The sequence below is a fragment of the Bubalus kerabau genome, chromosome 17 (genome assembly GCF_029407905.1).
Source record: "Bubalus kerabau isolate K-KA32 ecotype Philippines breed swamp buffalo chromosome 17, PCC_UOA_SB_1v2, whole genome shotgun sequence".
Lineage (NCBI taxonomy): Eukaryota > Metazoa > Chordata > Mammalia > Artiodactyla > Bovidae > Bubalus > Bubalus kerabau.
Window position 1 is genome coordinate 34,195,225 of NC_073640.1, and position 21,851 is coordinate 34,217,075.

Here is a 21,851-nt window from a genome sequence, read left to right on the forward strand (position 1 = left end):
GAACTAGTCTGTTGTTCCATGTCCAGTTCTAACTGTTGCTTCCTGACCTGCATAACTGTAAATTAGATAAGGGGTGGTCTTTTAGGTGAATTTGTTAGGAATTACTGTGTTTTGAAAATATCTGCTTCCAGGATAGTCTTTCCAGATTTTGATTACTCTAAGTTAAATGATGAGAATTCATTGACTATCTGAGTTATTTCAAATAGGATAAAATATTGGAACATTAGTTGTTAGACAGATTTAAACTTACCTTTTTTTGCCTTCTTAGGGGAGGAAGACTAAAGCGGAAGTTTTCCAGTCAGGAAATGCTGGTATGACAGACAGTTCACAATTACTTGTTTCTCAGTTTTTGCTAGAGATTAAGTTTTTAAGGGTTAAAATTTTTATTATGTGTAATTAAAGCTACAACAATAAGGGAAACATTTCAGTAATGCAGATGAGTAAAATGTGTGATTTCAATAAAACAAGGTGTGAGCATTGGAATTACATTTTTTAAAGGAAAAGAAGGTTAATTTTGTCCTAGAGTTGTTTCCAAATGGAGAAGACAATAAGCGACAAAGTTAATATGGATACTGAAAGTTGTAGAAGGTTTGTGGAAAAGGAACACTAAGAAAAGTTTTTTTCATGCTCAGAATTGGCTAAGGTTGGATTAAGTCTAATTAAGTAAACAGATTTTGTTATTAAGAGTATGCTGGTGTAAAACTGGAGTTTGAATCTCTGTTAGGAGAACAAAATTTTCTTGAAATTCTGCCTCTGATGACAGATTGTGTAACTTCCAGTGCTTTTAAGTGATCTGCATTTGTTTTTGAAATCTTCTCTCACTCTGGTTAAGTGAATAAGTACTGCTTCACAGTGACCTGTGATGCTGTTTAATCAAATATTTTGAAACCTCCTTGATATTTTGACAAACTTCCCAAATATAAAATTCTAAATAAAGTTCTTTAGACCTCCAACTAGAGGTTGCTGCATCTCAGAGAGAGATCAAATTAACTAGGAGTATTGGGTATGTTAAACTACATGGGAGAATTCTACCTGCTCCATCTGGGCTCACTTCTCTTTTGTGCATTGACTCACACTGAGTTCATTGAGAGCCACTCTGGTCCATTCTCTTTCGGGAGCTGGGACACTCTGGTGGCCTCCCTCAGGGAGTTGTACTGGAATTTTGGGGCTACACGACCTCTGATTTTGTCTCTATGACCATACCTTATTTGTTAATTGTGGTTTTGCATGTATTGTTTTAGGGTGAGCCATTAGATGTGAGCTGTAGTTTCCATCCCTGGGTAGAAAGATCTTGTGGAGTAAGAAATGGCAGCCCACTCCAGTATTCTTGCCTGGAGAATCCCATGGACAGAGGAGCCTGGTGGGCTATAGCCCATTGGATTGCAAAGAGTCAGACATGACTGAGCAAATGAACACTCAATTACTGTGGCTTGTGCAGGCTGGGAATCCTAACTAGTTTGGGCTCACTTCCCTTTCAGGGAGTGAACCACTTTGGGCTGGTTTGTGGGCCAGAATGGGCCTGTTCTCTTCCAAGAGCTGGGCGATCTCTTTGGAGGTTTCTATCTGGGAGTAGAATTGGGATTTTAGGGGAACACCTCATCTGATCTTTTGTTAATGGGAGGTGCCTTGTTTGTTGTATGCATGTGTGCACGTATTAGCATTTGCTTTGGCTGGTTGAGATGTCTCTGGTGTCTGAGCTCTGATGACACCAGGATGTATGTCCCTATTGTTTTGGCTTTGACTGCTGGTAGAAGAACACTGGTTGGGATTTTCCTTTCTAGGGCTAGGGAACTGCAACCCTAAGAGACCAATTTACCTTGCACTGGTTTGCTGTTTGACCATGAAAAAGAAGATATGGGTGATCATACCTCTGTTCTATCTTAGAGTAAGTATGCATTTATACAAGTTATCGTGTTAGCCATACTTTTGTCCTGAAGTTCAAGAGGAAAATAAAATTATCTAGTGAGGTTATCAGAGTGTTAACTACTCATGACATGTCACTGCTTGCTTTGTTGTTGTTCATTCACTAAGTTATGTCTGACTCTTTGCAACTCCATGAACTTGGAGCACACCAGGCTTCCCTGTCCTTCACTATCTCCCGGAGTTTGCTCAAACTCATGTCCATCGAGTCAGCGATGCCATCCAACTGTCTCATCCTCTGCTGTCCCCTTCTCCTCTTGCCCTTAATCTTTCCCAGCATCAGGGTCTTTTCCAATGAGTTAGCTTTTTGCATAAGGTGGCCAAAGTATTGGAGCTTCAACTTCAGTCCTTCCAATGAATATTCAGTGTTGATTTCCTTTAGGATTGACTTGTGTAATGCTAAAAGTACATGTATAATCCTTGTGTAACAATTTGGTATAAGGAAAAGGAAGCCTAGCACTGAAGGATATGGTGGACCCAGGGCAGGTGATAACCACTCTAGCATTGGGGATAGATGTTTTGTTATATTGTAGGATTTGCAATCAAAAGGGGAAATGATGGAAAAATCCATACATATTCAGATATGGGGAAGTCATTCTGGCTTATACATGGTTTAACCTAAACTTTACTGTCAGGAGTGGCCTTTTTTGTAAACATGCATAGTATATCTGCTTTGGCCATTGAGGAGGGGAATGCATTTGAAAGTCAAAATGGAGTAGCTATGGTTCAGCCATTCAGTGTAAAACTAGATGGTCAACGTGAACATAATTTCAGACACATTCCTGTATAGCTAAAAGCTTGAATTTTCTAAACTATGTCCTACCTGGGGACATCACCAGCCATTCTCAAGGTAGTTATCTCCTGGCAGCTGCAATCTTAATGGTCTCAAGGTCTCCTTTAGTAGCTATTAAATTTTCTAGACAATAGAATTATTTTAGATAAGATGTTAGAAAAAGGAGACATGTGGAGGCCAATAGCTCCCATTAGTACCACGTCAGAAATTAAAACTTACTTAGGTAAAATTAAGACAACTGACTACAGGTATCCACTGAAGTTCAAGGTCCAGACTTGGTTTCAGGCTTATTCTCCTGAATTCCTCAGGAAATAAGACCTATTTTGTCTGCTAATGTTTGGGTTGTCACTAGTTTTACTTCTGACTGGGCCTGTGGCATCAAAGCGATGGATACAGGACTGAGATGTTAATCATACAAGACGTGGATCTAGGACTTGAAACTCAGGAATATTTCCAACTCAGCGTCCATTCCCCAGAGGCAGGGCTACACCCAATTTCAGCAGGAATTAGCTAGAGCAGTTGTTGCCCTGTAACCTGGAAAAATTTGAGGAAGGTTGAACAGTAGTGGGGATTGAAATGAACTACCCTTAAAACCAGGTTTTGCTGCCAAGTTTATGATTAACCTGTCTGTCCAAAATATTATTCTCTTTCTTGTCTAATACCTGTTCTCTTCAATAGTGAGAAGTATCAAAAAAGGGAGGCAGGGATATTGAAACTGAGCAGGACCCTGTGCGGTGCTCTTGGAGACAAATCCTTTCTGTGTCCCCCATTTCTTGTTTATAGGAAATAGGCTTCATTCAGCCTCCTTGACCTTCCCTAAGTTCTAAAGGTCAGATTCAAACTGTTGCTAATCAGGGAAGAGAGGGAATGCTGGAAGAAAGGAGGAACGACAAAGAGTAAACTATGAGGCAGAGTCCTGGTTCCTCCTCCTCAAAGAATATACGTAGCAGTATCTTTGAGTTCCTCTGTAGGCACTCAGGCTCCCACCCAGCTGGAGGACAGTAACTTTAGGCTGAGCACAAGAGCCCTGAAGCACCATCCTGTTCCCTCACCACCAACCAGGCAGAAGAAAGTCTGCACACAGTGAAAGATGATAAAGATTCTGCCCTCCTCCCCGAATAATTGTGCTGTGCTTGTGCTTTTTTGCCCAGTTATGTCTGACTCTTTGCAACCCCAATGACCGTAACCTGCCAGGCTCCTCTATCCATAGGGATTCTCCAGGCAAGAGTAGGTTGCCATGCTCTCCTCCAGGGGATATTCCCAACAGAGGCATAGAACCCAGGTGTCCTGCATTGCAGGCAGATTCTTTACAGTCTGAGCCACCAGAGAGACCCAATAATCCTGGAGTGGGTAGTCTATCCCTTCTCTAGGGGAACTTGACCCAGGAATCTAACTGGGGTCTCCTGCTGCAGGAGGAGTCTTTCCCCTTTCCCTTTTCCCCTCTCTTTAAAAACTCTCATGGTCCAGCAGAATCTTCAGAGCTGGTTCTTAGACATGAGTCCTCTTTCTCCCCAGGTTACTGGCCTCCTAAAGAAAGGAAAGTTTCCTTTCCCACAAACATTTGTCTCTCAAGTATTCACTTCTGAGCAGATACAGTGAACCTGAGTTTGGTAACATAAATACATATGAAATTGAGTATAAGTTAAATATCTCAGAGCACTAATGCAAAGTTGGCCTTTTAAAAATAGATGATAAGGGAGAAACTGGGTAACATTTAGGAATGTGATCTACTCATACTGTATACAAGAATAAATTTTATTTATTTTAAAACTTTGAACAAAATATATATTTATAAATTTTTTATTTTTATTTTTATATTGGAGTATATTTGATTTAGAATGTTGTGTTAAGTTCAGGTGTACATCAAAGTGATTTAGTTATACATATATCTGCTTTTTTCATATTTTCCCATGAGGCTATTACAGAATACAGAGTAGAGTTCTCTGTACTACACAGTAGGTCCTTGTTGATTATTTTATATATAATAGTCTGTATATATTAATCCCAACCTCCTAATTTATCCCGCTCCCCAAACTTTCCCCTTTGGTAACCATAAGTTTGTTTTCTAAGTCTATGAGTCTGGTTTCTGTTTATGAAAAAGTAAGTTCATTTTTATTATTTTTTTGTTCCACATATAAATGATATCATATGATATTTGTCTGTCTGATTTACTTCACTTAGTATGATAATTTCTACATCCACCCATGTTGCTACAAATGACATTATTTCAGTCAGTTTTTATGTCTGAGTAATATCCCACTGCATACATGTGACGCGTCTTCTTTATCCATTCCTCTCAGTGGACATTTAGGTTGCTTCCATGTCTTGGTATTGGAAGTAGTGCTGCAATGAACACTGGGGTGCATGCAGTTTTTAGAATCATGTTGTTCTTCAGATACATGCTCAGGAGTCAGATTGCCAAATCATACTGTACCTCTCTTTTTAGTTTTCAAAGGGATCACCATACTGTTCTCCATAGTGGCTGTTCCAGTTTACACTCCCACCAACAGTGAGGTGGCTTCCTATTTCTCTACACCATCTCCAGCATTTATTGGTTGTAGACTTTTTAATGATGGCCTAATTGGTATGAGGTGATAACTCATTGTAGTTTTAATTTGTATTTCTCTAATAATTAATGATGCTGAGCATCTTTTTATGTGCTTTTTGGCCATCTGTATGTCTTCTTAGGAGAAATGCTTATTTTACATATTCTGCCCATTCGTTTGATTGGGTTGTTTTTTGATATTGAGTAGCATGAACAGTTTGTATATTTTGGAGACTAATCCCTTGTGGGTCACTTTGAAGATATTTTCTCCAATTCCGTGGTTGTCTTTTCATTTTGTTTACAGTTTCTTTTGCTATGCAAATGCATTTAAGTTTAATATCTCCTGTTTGTTTATTTTTGGATTTATTCCCATTTACTGCTTTGATTTATATCAGTAAATAAATCAATTTTATTTATGTTTATTTATTTATGATTTATGTTTTCCTCTAAGAGTTTTATAGTATCTGATCATACATTTAGGTCTTTAATTCGAGTTTATTTTGTGTATGGTGTTAGAGAATGTTCTAACTTAATTATTTTACATATAGCTATCCTGTTTTCCAGTCACCACTTATTGAAAGGACTGTCTTTCTCCATTGTAAAGATTTGCCTCTTTGTTGTAGATTAATTGACCATGGGTGTATGTGTTTATTTCTGGGCTTTCTGTCCTATTCCATTGGTCTATAAGTCTGTCTTTGTGCCAGTACCATACTGTTTTGATTACTGTAACTGTATAGTTTATTCTGAAGTCAGGGAACCTGCTTTCTCCAGCTCCATGGTGCTTTCTCAAGATTGCTTTGACTATTTGGGGTCTTTTGTGTTTCCATGAAAATTTTAAGATTTCTTATTCCAGATCAGTAAAAAATGCCATTGGTAATTTGATAGGGATAACACTGAATCTATAGATTATCTTGGTTAGTATAGTCATGAGAAACGCTGGACTGGAAGAAGCACAAGTTGGAATCAAGATTGCTGGGAGAAATATCAATAACCTCAGATATGCAGATGACACCACCCTTATGGCAGAAAGTGAAGAGGAACTCAAAAGCCTCTTGATGAAAGTGAAAGTGGAGAGTTAAAATGTTGGCTTAAAGCTCAACATTCAGAAAACTAAGATCATGGCATCTGCTCCCATCACTTCATGGGAAATAGATGGGGAAACAGTGTCAGACTTTATTTTTCTGGGCTCCAAAATCACTGCTGATGGTGACTGCAACCATGAAATTAAAAGACGCTTACTCCTTGGAAGGAAAGTTATGACCAACCTAGGTAGCATATTGAAAAGCAGAGACATTGCTTTGCCAACAAAGGTTCGTCTAGTCAAGGCTATGGTTTTTCCTGTGGTCGTGTATGGATGTGAGATTTGGACTGTGAAGAAGGCTGAGCGCCAAAGAATTGATGCTTTTGAACTGTGGTGTTGGAGAAGACTCTTGAGAGATCCAACCAGTCCATTCTGAAGGAGATCAGCCCTGGGATTTCTTTGGAAGGAATGATGCTAAAGCTGAAACTCCAGTACTTTGGCCACCTCATGTGAAGAGTTGACTCATTGGAAAAGACTCTGATACTGGGAGGGATTGAGGGCAGGAGGAGAAGGGGACGACAGAGGATGAGATGGCTGGATGGCATCACTGACTCGATGGATGTGAGTCTGAGTGAACTCCAGGAGTTGGTGATGGACAGGGAGGCCTGGCGTGCTGCGATTCATGGGGTAGCAAAGAGTCGGACACGACTGAGCAACTGATCTGATCTGATCTGATAGTCATTGAAAATACTGATTGTTCCAATTCAAGAACATGATATATCATTCCATCTGTTTGTGTGATCTTTATAAGACAGTGATGAAAGAAATCAACTATAGGAGTATAGGTCTTTTGTCTTCTTGCTGCTGCTGCTGCTAAGTCGCTTCAGTCGTGTCTGACTCTGGGCGACCCCATAGACGGCAGCCCACCAGGCTCCCCCATCCCTGGGATTCTCCAGGCAAGAACACTGGAGTAGGTTGCCATTTCCTTCTCCATTTGTCTTCTTAGGTAGGTTTATTTCAAGGTATTTTATTGGTGTTTTTTTTTTCTTTAGAAAATGGTCAATTTATTATACTGTTTGTTTGGTGGGATGTCAGTGCCTTTTAAACCCCTACTATTCAAGTACAAATGATAATATTTATGAAGTATTTAAAATTTCAGTCTTCATTTATATTTTAAAACATAATGGTTGTCTTGTTACAACTGTAAACAAAAAATCATGAAGCTCACAAAAGGGAAAGCCTCTGTTTCAGTTGGCTCTAACCAGCATCTTGCTTCCCATGGGATCCTCTAAAACCCACTTGGCCTCCACTGGGACAGATGTCTCTGAGTTAAAGAAAAACTGGGTACCTCCTTTCCATGCCCGCCACTTGCAGTTTGACAGTGTATTGGCTGCTGTCTTTCTATTTTATGTTCTGAAGATTGCTTTCAATCATTACCATTGTATCGAGTGGGAACACTGTTACACAAGGCAATGCTTTTAACAATAACAATCTGAGGGTGTCTGGACTACAATTTCCTAAACTCACACTTAAATATAGAATGTTTAACCTTTAAAACCAAAGACCAGAAAAACAATACACACTGGAAAGAGGACTTTTACCTAAATAACACCGTTGAAGGCTATGAGGTCAGTGTTGACATCTGGATGTTACTAAATCGAGTGATACAGATAAAACTATTTTCTGTCCCCTGTTTTGCAGTAGGGACTCACTGGGGGAAAAAAACAAACAAACAAACAAAAAAAACCCCCTTCTTTCACTCACACAGTAAGATAAAAGAGGAGTTGCACACTGCATATATTTAGATCCTAGCTCTGTTCTGCTAGAAAGCTTTTGAGAGAGTTTCTATATTCTCTTCTGGTGTTCAAGAACCTCTATTTAGGCAGCCATGTCTAGGGACTGGTATTGTATTCTTAATGTGATGGTAAATGGAATTATTGCCTTAATTTCTTGTTCTGATTTTTCATTGTTAGTATATAGAAATGCACCAGATTTATGTTTATTAATTTTGTATCCTGCAACTTTACTGAATTCATTGAGCTCTAGTAATTTTCTGATAGCATCATTAGGATTTTCTATATGTATAGAACCATATCATCTGCAAATAGTGAGAGTTTTACTTCTTTTCCAATTTAGATTCCTTTTATTTCTTATTCTTCTCTGATCACCATGGATAGGACTTCCAAACCTATGCTGACTTGAAGTGATGAGACTAAACACCATTGTCTTGATCCTGGTCAAGGAAACGCTTTCAGCTTTTCACCACTGAGTATGATGTTAGCTGTGGGCTTGTCATACACGGGCTTGCTATGTTATATTCCCTCTATATTCACTTTCTGGAAAATTTGTATCATAAATGGGTGTTGGATTTTGTAAAAAGCTTTTTCTGCATCTGTTGAGATGATCATATGGTATTCATTCTTTAATTTGTTAATGTAGTGCTTCACATGGTTTGATTTGTGGATATTGAAAAATCCCTGAAACCTAGATTGAATCCCAGTTGATCATAGTATATGATCCTTTTTTTAAACTGTATTTTTATTTTGGAGTAGAGGTGATTAACAGTGTTGTGGTAGTTTCAGGTGTAAAGCAAAGTAATTGTTAAACATATACCTATTGATTCTCAGATTCTTTTCGTATCATCTCAAAAAGTCTCTGCATACTGAGTCTTATGTGGAAAGAGAAACAGTACAGAGTTGAGAAACTGGGTTAATACCTTAACTAGAAGATCATAAACATCACCATGAAGGATAGTCAGATGTGACTGGATGTGTTTGATACACAAGAAAAAAAATGATTCTGTTTAACTGTGCCATTATCTAGCAAGGGATACACAACTTGACTGTAATCCCTGGAAGCGCTAAACCACAAACTGAGGAATAATCTATGAAATAAGGGGTGTGTATTTTTCAAAATGTCAGTTACATGAAAAATGAAGTTAATGCTGAATCAATTTCAATATAAATAAAGGCTAAAGACAGGAGCAACTCCTGGTGAAGCATGGCCCTAAATTAGAACCTATATTAAAGACACAATGCTACAATAAAATATTATTGGAGAAGTGCATATCTAATAAACAAGTAGAAACAACATAAATTATCATACCTATATTGAGCTTAAAAGTCTTATACACCATCTGAACTGGATACATTAGGTGAAGTTGACATAATGGGTAATGCTACGGCAAAAAAATGGGAACGTGACTCCTTTTAATTGCTTTTCGGGAACCATGCTTAGTGTGCTTTATACCTATTATTCTGGATAATCTTAATGATTGAGTTGAGATATAGACATTAAGGGCAATTTATGCTCAGGAAAGAGAAATAAGTTATCCAGTACCCAAGGTTCTTTGAAAGACATGTTGCTTTAGATACATAATTTTTAGTTTCTAGGTTTAAACTGATAGCTATGTTTCTGCTAATGGTCAAAAATTTTAAACCCAGTATTTTAAGTGGTATAGATCTCTTTTAGAAAATTGGTCCACAGCTTTATATTCAGCTCACTTGTAACTACTTTTACAATGTTGTTTTTGCTGAAATTTATGTCACTGTACAGAGAAAAATACTGTTCTATATAAATGTGTACTTACACATCAGGAATTCTCTTGGACCCTTAATAAAAAGACATGGTTGAGAAAACCAAGACATAAATAATTATGTAGAACAAAGATTAGTAGTTTACAGTTCTGATAGAGATCTATATATGTTTTAAATATGAATGAAGTATATACATCTTTATCTCAATAGAAAAGTAACTCCTCTACCACATTTAGAAAATTGAAAACATAGGTTCAATTCCCAATAGAATATCTAATTTGAAGAATAAAATAATTCCCATTTTTTTAATATAACTTTTTTTTAGTTATGAAGTTACTTCTTTTGACTTTGCTGTCAACCTCTAGGTGAAATGTTTCAAAAGTTTGCATAGTGAGTTTTCTCATTAAAATGCAAATCAGTTTCCTTAGTGACAAATATTAAATTAAAATCCTAATATAAAATGGAGACATGCCTTAATGGCTGCAAATTTAAATCCAATCCTATGTTAAGAACTGAGTCACAGAGTTCTATCAGAAGTAGAATAAAGTTTGGAGAGTGGTTTCTCACATTATTTCTCTCCTGGTATAGTGATGTTAACTCTTCAAGGAAGTATTTTTAAAAATTAATTATTTTTGGCTATGCTGGATCTTTGTTGCTGCATGGGCTTTTTTCTAGTTGCAGAGAGCAGGTGTTACTCTCTAACTGCTGTGTGCGGGCTTCTTGTGGTGGCTTCTCTTGTCACTGAGCACAGGCTCTAGGGTGCTCTGGATTCAGTAGTTCTGGCTCCTGAGCTCTAGAGCAGAGACTCAATGGTTGGGTGCATGGGCTTAGCTGCTCCGAAGCATGTGGTATCTTCCCCAACCAGGGATGGAACCTGCATCTCCTTACATGCGCAGGCAGATTCTTTATCACTTGAGTCACCAGCAAAGCCCAAAGAAGTATTTTTTTTTCCAAAGAGGTATTCCTAACAAGGAACAAATTTTTATTGTTAATAAATAATTAGCTATTTGAAGTAGCTAATTTTATTTGAAATTGTATGTATTTGTTTATAACTTTGACAAAGAACATCAAATAATTTGGCACTGAAATATCATTTGCTGTGATTAAAAGGAATCTGAGAGCTTGAATAAGGGTAGGGTCAAGAATAATAATAATAATTTGACTATGATATCTTATTTCTGAATGTTTTGACTTTTTTTAGTGTTTTTTAAAAGTTCAATAAATAAATACAGTATGGTATTCTGGATTGGATCCTGGAATGGGAAATGATACTAGTGGATAACCAGTGAATACATATGAAGTCTGGGAAGTAGTTTATGATAACGTGCTGATGTTGTATCAGCTAGGACTCTTGTGATTGGAAGTATCTGAGGCTCAACTTAGTGTGCAAGGAAAATGAAGCAATCATGAATTCTTCTCAAATTAGACTTGGTATGGTACAAACATCTTTTTCTCTACCCTGCTTCTCTCTCTCTCTCCTCTCTGGATTCCTCTGCTGCTGCTGCTGCTAAGTCCCTTCAGTCATGTCCAACTCTGTGCGACCCCATAGACAGCAGCCCACCAGGCTCCCCCGTCCCTGGGATTCTCCAGGCAAGAACACTGGAGCGGGTTGCCATTTCCTTCTCCAATGCATGAAAGTGAAAATTGAAAGTGAAGTTGCTCAGTCGTGTCTGACTCTTCACGACCCCATGGACTACAGCCTACCAGACTCCTCCGTCCATGGGATTTTCCAGGCAAGAGTACTGGACTGGGGTGCGTTGCTCTAATTTTCACACCCTAAAAGAAAACCTGTGCACTTCACTAAGATGGCCATTGTTAACCCCAACTAATTATCTATTTAATATAGATATGTTGAAGTGGAGGAAATATATACTTCCTGTCTTCAATATCTATGTATTAAAACTGCTAAAGTACTAAAGTCTATTTTAGTTATTTATTTATGCCTGAAATGATTACTAACCTGTTCATTTTGATCATCCAAACTAATGTGATCCAACCAGAACCAGGCAACTACAGGGAAAATAAATTGTCTTAGGAAACAATCTGTGCAATCATGCCATCAACATGTAGGGTATCTTTTGTGCCATGATCCCATAGCATCCTGTATATTCCTCAAATTACTCTAAATCATCCCAAGTCTGCATTCCTTTTAAGATCACTTTGGGCAACATGAGTTATGAAATAATGCCTTACTCATCTTTATCTCTGTATTTATCCAATGTTTGTAACTACAAAATATTTGATGAATGGAGATAGAAAATAAATGTCTGGCTCAAGTAAGACAAATGGTTGGAGTTAGCATGGAATATGTTGATATTCATTTTTGCTTTTTAGCATTTAAGCAGAATTACTTTTATAATGTAGGCATTAGATTTTAGTCCATGCCTGTGTTTGTTTATCTGAGTTATAAGTGACATCTAATCTTATGTTAGCATCACTATGAACAAAGCTAGTGGAGGTGATGGAATTCCAGTTGAGCTATTTCAAATCTTGAAAGATGATGCTGTGAAAGTGCTGCACTCAATACGCCAGCAAATTTGGAAAACTCAGCAGTGGCCACAGGACTGGAAAAGGTCAGTTTTCATTTCAATCCCAAAGAAAGGCAATGCCATAGAAGGCTCAAACTACCACACAATTGCACTCATCTCACACACTAGTAAAGTAATGCTCAAAATTCTCCAAGCCAGGCTTTAGCAGTGTGTGAACCGTGAACTTCCTGATGTTCAAGCTGGTTTTAGAAAAGGCAGAGGAACCAGAGATCAAATTGCCGACATCCACTGGATCATAGAAAAAGCAAGAGAGTTCCAGAAAAACATCTATTTCTGCTTTATTGACTATGCCAAAGCCTTTGACTGTGTGGATCACTATAAACTGTGGAAAATTCTGAAAGAGATGGGAATACCAAACCACCTGACCTGCCTCTTGAGAAATCTGTATGCAGGTCAGAAAGCAACAGTTAGAACTGGACATGGAACAACAGACTGGTTCCAAATAGGAAAAGGAGTACGTCAAGGCTGTATATTGTCACCCTGCTTATTTAACTTATATGCAGAGTACATAATGAGAAATGCTGGGCTGCAAGAAGCACCAGCTGGAATCAAGATTGCCAGGAGAAATATCAATAACCTCAGATATGCAGATGACACTACCCTTATGGCAGAAAGTGAAGAGTAATTAAAAAGCTTCTTGATGAAAAAGGAGAGTGAAAAAGTTGGCTTAAAGCTCAACATTCAGAAAACTAAGATCATGGCATCTGGTCCCATCACTTCATGGGAAATAGATGGGGAAACAGTGGAAACAGTAGCAGACTTTATTTTCCTGGGCTCCAAAATCGCTGCAGATCGTGACTGCAGCCATGAAATTAAAAGATGCTTACTCCTTGGAAGGAAAATGTGACCAACCTAGGTAGCATATTCAAAAGCAGAGATATTACTTTGCCAACAAATGTCCACCTAGTCAAGGCTATGGTTTTTCCAGTGGTCATGTATGGATGTGAGAGTTGGACTGTGAAGAAAGCTGAACACTGAAGAATTGATGCTTTTGAACTGTGGTATTAGAGAAGACTCTTGAGAGTCCCTTGGACTGCAAGGAGATCCAACCAGTCCATCCTAAAGGAGATCAGTCCTGAGTATTCATTGGAAGGACTGATGTTGAAGCTGAAACTCCAATACTTTGGCCATCTCATGCGAAGAGTTGACTCATTGGAAAGGACTCTGATGCTGGGAGGGATTGGGGGCAGGAGGAGAAGGGGACGACAGAGGATGAGATGGCTGGATGGCATCACCAACTCAATGGACATGAGTTTGAGTGAACTCTGGGAGCTGGTGATGGATAGGGAGGCCTGGCGTGCTGAGATTCATGGAGTTGCAAAGAGTCGGACACGACTGAGTGATTGAACTGAACTGAACTGAATCTTATGTTATTTTCAGGTGTATAGTATAATGTTTGGCTATTTATATATATATTGTAAAATGATTGCCACAATAAGTCTAGTTAACTTCTATCATTACACATAGTAACAATTCTATTCTTGTGAGGAGAACTTTTAAGATTTACTCTGTTAGCACCTTTCAAATATACAATATAGTGTTAAGAACTGTGGTCACCAGGTTGTAACTTAAATCCCCATGTCTTTTAAGTTATAAAGATGCTCATTTTTAACATAGCTCTTAGATGCTATCTCTTCCTATCTTCTTAAAAATGATTTCCAAGCTAGGAAGCAAATATAAGACCTAAAGTGATTGAACTCTTTTGAGTTTCTATAGGTAGCACCAGAGGAACACTGACTATAGATAGCACCAGAGGAACACTGACTTTTTTACTCCTTTATGTTTCACATGTGTGTGTGCTCGTGTGCACACACACACACACACACACGCACACACACACAGAGTCTTTGTCTCTCTCACAAATCAATATTTTGCAGTTACTGATCTGGTCCCAGGAGAGTCACTGATTGATGGATTGACATGGCTGTTTGGATATTTGTCTCCTTGCTTTGTGCTCAGCCCTATCATATTTTAAGTTTTGTCAAGAGTAAGTAACCTTTATCTTTGCTACCTTCTCCTAAACCATCATTTTTCTCCATGCCTTCCTTTTCAAAATGCATCTAGATTCTGTCCTGAAGTTCTTAATTCTTAACACAGATTTCTGTAAATTAAGTTTGGCAAATAATACTGGGAGTTTGTTTTGATCTTTAGTAGCTAAATCATGACTGACTCTTTTGCAACCCTATGGACTGTAGCCTGTCAGGCTCCTCTGTCCATAGGATTCTCCAGACAAGAATACTGGAGTGGGTTACCATGCCCTCCTGCAGGGGATCTCCCTGATCTAGGGATCAAACCTGTGTCTCCTGAACTGGCAGGGGGATTATTTACTGCTGAGGAAGCAGGGAAGCCCAATACTAGGAGGAGACTGTGTAACTTCTCCTCACTACTGTAATCAGAATGTTGAAAATCTGCAATGATTGTAATCATCCAGCGAGACTGATGATTGTACCAGGGAGGCAGCTGTGAAGTTCTAACTTCCGGTGTAATTCCTTAAAAAAATGTACAGAGGCAATATCTCATGTGTAGAACATAATGCTTTTTGCCATGTGGCCCTAGCATCATGAATTCAACTTGGTGGACCATGTTTTATAATATAACAAAATGATTTATAGATTGGGCATATAGGTTGATAGCCTATGGGGTGATCTGTACTCAAAATCTGCCCAGTGGAAATATTCTATATAAAACCTAACAAAATTAACCAGAAGTATTTTTTTCCTGAACTAGTCTGTATGCTAGACTCAAAGGAAGATAGAACAAGAGAAAGGAAGACAAAAATATAGAGAAAAGCAGATATAAATAAAATCTGTTTCACAAAAACAATAAAGTTAACATTGAGGAAATTGAAGATCAGAAACATTAAGTAACTTACTTCATTTGCAGATCTGGACAGTGGAAGAGGCAGGATTCAACTCTGGGAGTCCAGTCTGGATCCCATATTCTTAATGTCTGGTTTAGGAGAAATACGCGTCTGCTCCTGAGGTCGCTGGAGCCAGGACTCATTGGAAAAGCAGCACAATGGTTAGCATGTTTGGTTTCCATGAGCCCACACTGTGTTTTCCTACCCTCAGTCCCTTATTTTCTCGTCAGCTCTGGCTGCCCTAAGAAAATGCCATTGACTAGGTGGCTTAAACAACAGAAATCTATCTCTCTTAGGTCTGGAACCTCTGAATGTCCGTTGCTACACATGGGTTTTCTCTACTTGCTGCCAGCAGGGCCTACTCTTCCTTGTGGAGCACAGGGTTCTCTTTGTGGTAGCTTCTCTTGTTGCACAACATGGGTTGTAGGCATGTGGGCTTCAGTAGTTGTGGCTCCTAGGCCCTAGAATACAGGCTCAGTAAGTTGTGTGCAGAGGCTTACTTGCCCCATGGACATGTGGGATCTTCCAGGACCAGGGATCGAACCTGTGTCCCCTGCACTGGCAGGTGGATTCTTAACCACTGGACCACCAGGGAAGTCCCAACTGGTCAGATTCTGATGAAGGACCTCTTCCTGGCTTGCAGACAGCTGTCTTCTTACTGTGTCCTCACTTGGCAGAGAGCGAACTCTGGTATCTTTGTCTTCCCATGTGGACACTAGTCCCAGCCACCCCCCCGCCCACCCCCCTTGGCTTCATGACCTCATCTCTATATAATTGCACCCATTCCCAGATAGCATCACACTGGGGCTTAGGGCTTCAACATATGGATTTCAGGGGGACACAGACATTCAGTCCAACACACCTTGTTTCCATAATGGCTGAACAATCAAGCTGACCATATCTGAGCTAATGTACATTCAAAAGAGTGCAACTCATATGGTGGTAATTTCAGTAACATCACTTTTCTTTTAACTCCTGTGGGTCATTTTTGTCTGTAATTCTTCAGGGTAGTGATAGGGTGAGGAGATTGTTATTTTGTTTCATTTTATTTTAAATGTAGACTTTTTCCTCTTAGCCAGTTTTGCTGAAGCTATCTTATCCTCTTGCTGGTTGGGCCCTGCAAAATGTTTGCCTTTGGAGAAAAAAAATAAGCAAATAAAAGGAACAATACTAGGCATGATAATTATGACACCTGTGCGTATGTAGAAGCTACTTCATGCAAGACACTTTTAGCTACCATATATTAATGTGCTGATCATAGAATAAATTAATCTATTTTGTCTTAATGTCATCCTATCCTGGATCCAAAAGCAGAAAAAAGCAATATTCATAATTAGAGGGCATGAGAGAGGAATAGTGACATCATATACCCATTATTGAAGATGGTCAATGGAATTTTACCAGGTGGTGAAAAAGAAAATGTGTCAGAGATGAATGGACAAAGAGGATGTAGCGTGTGTGCATGAATATTATATATATATATGTGTGTGTGTGTGTGTGTGTGTATATATATATATATATAAAATGGACTATTACTCAGCCATAATAAAGAATGAAATAATACCATTTGTAGCACATTGTTGGACCTAGAGACTATCCTTCTAAGTGAAGTCAGTCAGACAAAGACAAATATATATTATCACTTATATGTGAAATCTAAAAAAAATGAGACAAATGAACTTATTTATAAAATAGAAATAGACTCACAGACATAGAAAACAAACTTGTCTTTACCAAAGGGGATAGCAGAGGTGGGGGAGAGATAAATTATGAGTTTAGAATCAACAGATACATACTACTATATATAAAATAGATGAACAACAGAAACCTATTTTCTAGCAGGGGGAACTATATTCAGTATCTTGTGTTACCCTATAATGGAAAAAAACTAAAAATAGGATAGATAACAATCACTTCTCTGTACACCTGAAAACTAACACAATATTGTAAACCAACTATTTTTCAATTACAAACAAGAATGTTTGTAATTGAAACAAAACAAAAATTCCATTTTTATCAAATTTGACAATCAGGAGAATTAACTTTAAGCACAGTCTTAATGACTTTGGTGACAAACCAGAGTAGATCAGCATACAGAAATCTGAGAATCCAGTCTCTCTCTGTAATGAGAACTTTTATTACCAACAGCATGATCAAATGTTTAAACTCTGATGAAATCTGAAATGTGAAGAGTAAAACATCAGTGGTTGTTAGCAGGGATGATTTTTAAATCAAGATCATTAACCAAACTGGTTTCTGAAAGAACTGAGTATAAATGCTGCTATAGTAGCACATCAATTTAGAAGGGTGTTTATACTGGGGAAAAAAAAACAAAACAAACAAACCTTGATTGATGATTGAAGAATTCAAGCTCAAAAATATCGACTTCAAACTTTTAAGTAGATGAACTCCACTGGGGAGACATACAGAAAGAACCATTGACTGGGCTCCACTTTCTAAGCACAGTCTTTCCCTTGGAGAAGCTAAACTCAACTTTGAGCTCATAATGAATTCACAGGAGCTTCAAGGGAGTTCAGATTAGCACAACAGGGGGTTAAAGCAAGATCAGATTGTGGCCTTTTCATGCTCTCTGTGTTCACTGCCTCAGAAGTCTGTGGGAATGCTCTGTGTGTAGGAACTCAGTAGGGGCAGTGAATAAGGAGAGTGCATCTGTATCTTTGCTGTCCTGGGTGGCAGACTGAATTCTCACATAATGAATGAGCTAATTTATCATGCGGGGCTCATTATCAGAAAGCGTTGTGTAAGCATATTATTAATAATTCAAAGTTTCCAACCTTTCAATAACTCCAAAAGTGCTCATTATAGAACCCTGTCTTGAAACAGTCAGATAAAACCAAGGTATGAAACCAAATTGTTCATTTCCTACTTTGAAGCCTCATGCACATATAAGCTCTGACCCCAGTGCTGCCCTGCATAAAATATTACCTACTTTATAAAATTGGCTCAGACAGTAAAGAATCTATCTGCAGTGCAGGAGACTCAAGTTCGATCCCTGGGTCAGGAAGATCCCCTGGAGAAGGGAATAGCTACCCACTCCAGTTCTTGCCCAGATAATCCTGGTGGGCTACAGTCCATAGGGTCACAATGAGTTGGACACAACTGAGCGACTAACACACTTTTTATAAGACAGTCCTGAGTATCAATATGATAACATACTTCTAGTGCCTACATTCGGAGAAGGCAATGGCACCCCACTCCAGTACTCTTGCCTAGAACATCCCATGGACGGAGGAGCCTGGTAGGCTGCAGTCCATGGGGTCGCTGAGAGTCGGACACGACTGAGCAACTTCACTTTCACTTTTCACTTTCATGCATTGGAGAAGGAAATGGCAACCCACTCCAGTGTTCTTGCCTGGAGAATCCCAGGGATGGGGGAGCCTGGTGGGCTGCCGTCTGTGGGGTCGCACAGAGTCGGACACGAATGAAGCGACTTAGCAGCAGCAGTAGTGCCTACATTAGTTACCAGTGTGAAAAGATAGCTGAATAGATGCTATATGCTTTCTTTTTGGATTCAATCTGACATTACTAGCAAAAGTAAAATGTTCTTTAAAGTCAGAAGAATAAAGTAAGTTGAAACTTGATCAATTTGACTGTTTTTAATGCACTAATTTTAAGACAACCATAGAGTGACTGTATTGTTAAAGTTCTCAAAACACTAAAATGGAGATATCTTAGAATGTGGTCAGCTGGATGCTATTTAAATGTGTTGATGTATCTATGTGAGTGTGGATGTTTTAGGAAAGATTCCAAGGACTGATAAAAGATTGCATTGGGGAATTTTCCCAAACAAAATTTTGGGGAAACAGCCAAACTTGTTTTCTGGTCTTAATATTTTGAGAGGCTACATAGTCTCATGACTATCAATGAATTCACATGGTTCTTTTGTTGGTTGCAGTAAACAATGATACTATGTTAGGTTGGGTCATTGAGACACAAGACTGGGGAAAATATTAGAGTGCTAAGAAGGCTGAGGGCTGAAGAATTGATGCTTTTGAACTGTGGTGTTGGAGAAGACTCTTGAGAGTCCCTTGGACTGCAAGGAGATCCAACCAGTCCATTCTGAAGGAGATCAGCCCTGGGATTTCTTTGGAAGGAATGATGCTAAAGCTGAATTTCCAGTACTTTGGCCACCTCATGCGAAGAGTTGACTCATTGGAAAAGACTCTGATGCTGGGAGGGATTGGGGGCAGGAGGAGAAAGGGCCGACAGAGGATGAGATGGCTGGATGGCATCACTGACTCAATGGACGTGAGTCTGAGTGAATTCTGGGAGTTGGTGATGGACAGGGAGGCCTGGCGTGCTGCGATTCAGGGGGTCGCAAAGGGTCGGACACGACTGAGTGACTGATCTGATCTGATTTGATCTGAACACTGTATTGGAAAGGTTCAAAACCAGGACAGGAAGGGTGATGAGAGAGAAAACTGAGTCAATACGAGATGAGAATCTCTGTAGTGTCATACCTTGTGTTCTGGCCACCTCCTCACAGTGAGTTTGAAGGATACACAACAGTTCAATGTGGCTTGCATAACTTTTGAAGGGCTACATGAAAAAACATATCTTGTAGCGTCCATGAAGAGAGAAAGGAGCAGAAATTTGTGTGTAGCCCTATCCCAAACTGCCACTTAACACTGGCCAAGGTTTACCCAACAGGGAATGGACTCCACTACACTAAATTGTGGCATATGAGCTTTGGTGGCCACTTATGACTGACTGCCTGGTAGCTCAGATGATAAAGAATCTGCCTGCAATGCAGGAGATCCAGGTTCAATCCCTGTGTCAGAAGATCCCTTGAAGAAGGGAATGGCTGGCCACTCCAGTATTTTTGCCTGGAGAATTCCATGCACAGAAGAGACTGCTAGGGTACAAACCATGGGGTTGCTAAGAGTTGGACATGACTGAGCAACTAACAGTTTTCACTGAAAGTAATAAAGGCAGTTCTACATGGATAAGACTTAACATAGGGGGCTCAAAGTTTCAGATTTGGGAAACCCAAAACAAGGACCATTCACAGGTTGCCAACATTTCTCAGTTTCAGTGGGCTTGTCTCAGAAATCTTTCCATGGTGCCTGTGTGCAGAAGAAATATCTAACAATTCATATTATTACACGGTTAGATCAAATAGTCTAGTAAGTATGTCCTGATAGATTAGTGATCATTTTTTAAAAATACATGGAAATCGAAAGAAGATATAACAGTAGAATTTCATCCTTAACTAATTACAATTACTAATATGATGTGTGCTGTACAGTTTTCAAGCCTTGGAATTGAACTGCATATCATCATTCTCATTTATTATTCACATTGATTCTCATGGTGCTTTTGCAGCAATAAGATGTCCCCAAAAGATATATACCTCCCCTCCACTGGGAAATCTTTCCATTCTCTCCTCCAGGGGCCACTCCCTTGGCATTCCCACTCTCCCTGGGGGCTTTCCTCATTCTACAGGACAGTACAGAGGAAAAAAAAATAATGTTTAAATCATGAAATCTATAAACCTAGGATTTATAGTTTGGAGTAAATGTCTAACAGATGCCAACTATTGGTTAAAATTGTAAAATATCCTTTAGAACACCCTGTGTAGCCTCATAGCACTCCAGAACACCTTTGTGAGGGGTAAGCAAACCTCAGGTGTCAGCAATAGCAAAGGAAGCAGGTGGCATCTTATGAACTCTGGATAGGTTATATAGAATCTGAAGTAGCTCACAAAGTCAGTCGTGTTGTATCAAAATTCTTTTTACATTTTCAGATCAAAGCCCTCAAAATTATCAAATAACCAAATATTAACTATATAGCATTGTAGAATATAGAATCTGTTCTGTATTCTCTTTCAATAAAATCTTAACTGTTTGACTGTAGGAAGACATCTGAAATCCTAAGTTTCTCACATATGAAATGAGACTAGCAGTAGACACTCACTCCTTCATGAGTTTTTTTGGAGTATTATGTGAGCTACTTCTTTAAAGTACTTTCTACAATATCTGTGTCTTAGTAATTGTTCAATGACTATAGTGCTGCTGCTGTTGAAGACAATATCCTGAGGATCCTAGGAGCCCAATCCATTTCACACTCCAACTGCTAATACCATCTGTTAGACTCTTTCCCTGGAACTGACAGTACCTTCACCTGGAATAGAGGCAAAATTAGTCTAGGTAAGAAGAACAAATGCTAGAGACTTTGGGGAGGTTGTCGCCTTACCCACATCTGGAGCAACTTGGCCTCAGTGTTGCTGAAAACCATTTAAATGTTGCTTGAAAATCCCAGCTGTTTTAGTTATGGCATGGCAGTGCTGCAAAACCCAGACATGGTCCAGCTAACCTCAAATTGCAATTCTACATGCAGTTTAAAATTATAGATAATTGAGTGTATTCATCATACTTGTCTATTAACTTTGTCTCAAGTGTTGACTTCAGGTCTTATGAATTTCAGCAGTTGATCATGTTCCTGATCACATGTATTAGATGATCACCTAATGGATTTGTTTGTGTGTGCTGTTGCTTGCCTTTTTGCCTGGGATATCATATGTCAGCTTCAGCTCTCAGATTACAGAGTAGGGCAGGCTTTTCTTGTTTACCGTCTTAGTCAGAGGCCATCTCTAGACCCAATCAG

General features: G+C 38.9%; 1 long non-coding RNA gene across 1 annotated transcript in view; it reads right to left on the minus strand.

Annotated features, from left to right (window-relative positions):
* Window positions 1-10,625: 10,625 nt before the first annotated feature.
* The window catches only part of LOC129631896 (uncharacterized), a 30,275-nt gene continuing 19,049 nt past the window's right edge, over window positions 10,626-21,851 (minus strand). The window contains exons 2-4 of the long non-coding RNA XR_008704224.1: window positions 16,087-16,356; window positions 15,237-15,362; window positions 10,626-10,779 (exon numbers count right to left, since the gene is read on the minus strand). This is a non-coding gene — a long non-coding RNA (uncharacterized LOC129631896). The remainder of the gene's footprint in view (window positions 10,780-15,236; window positions 15,363-16,086; window positions 16,357-21,851) is intronic.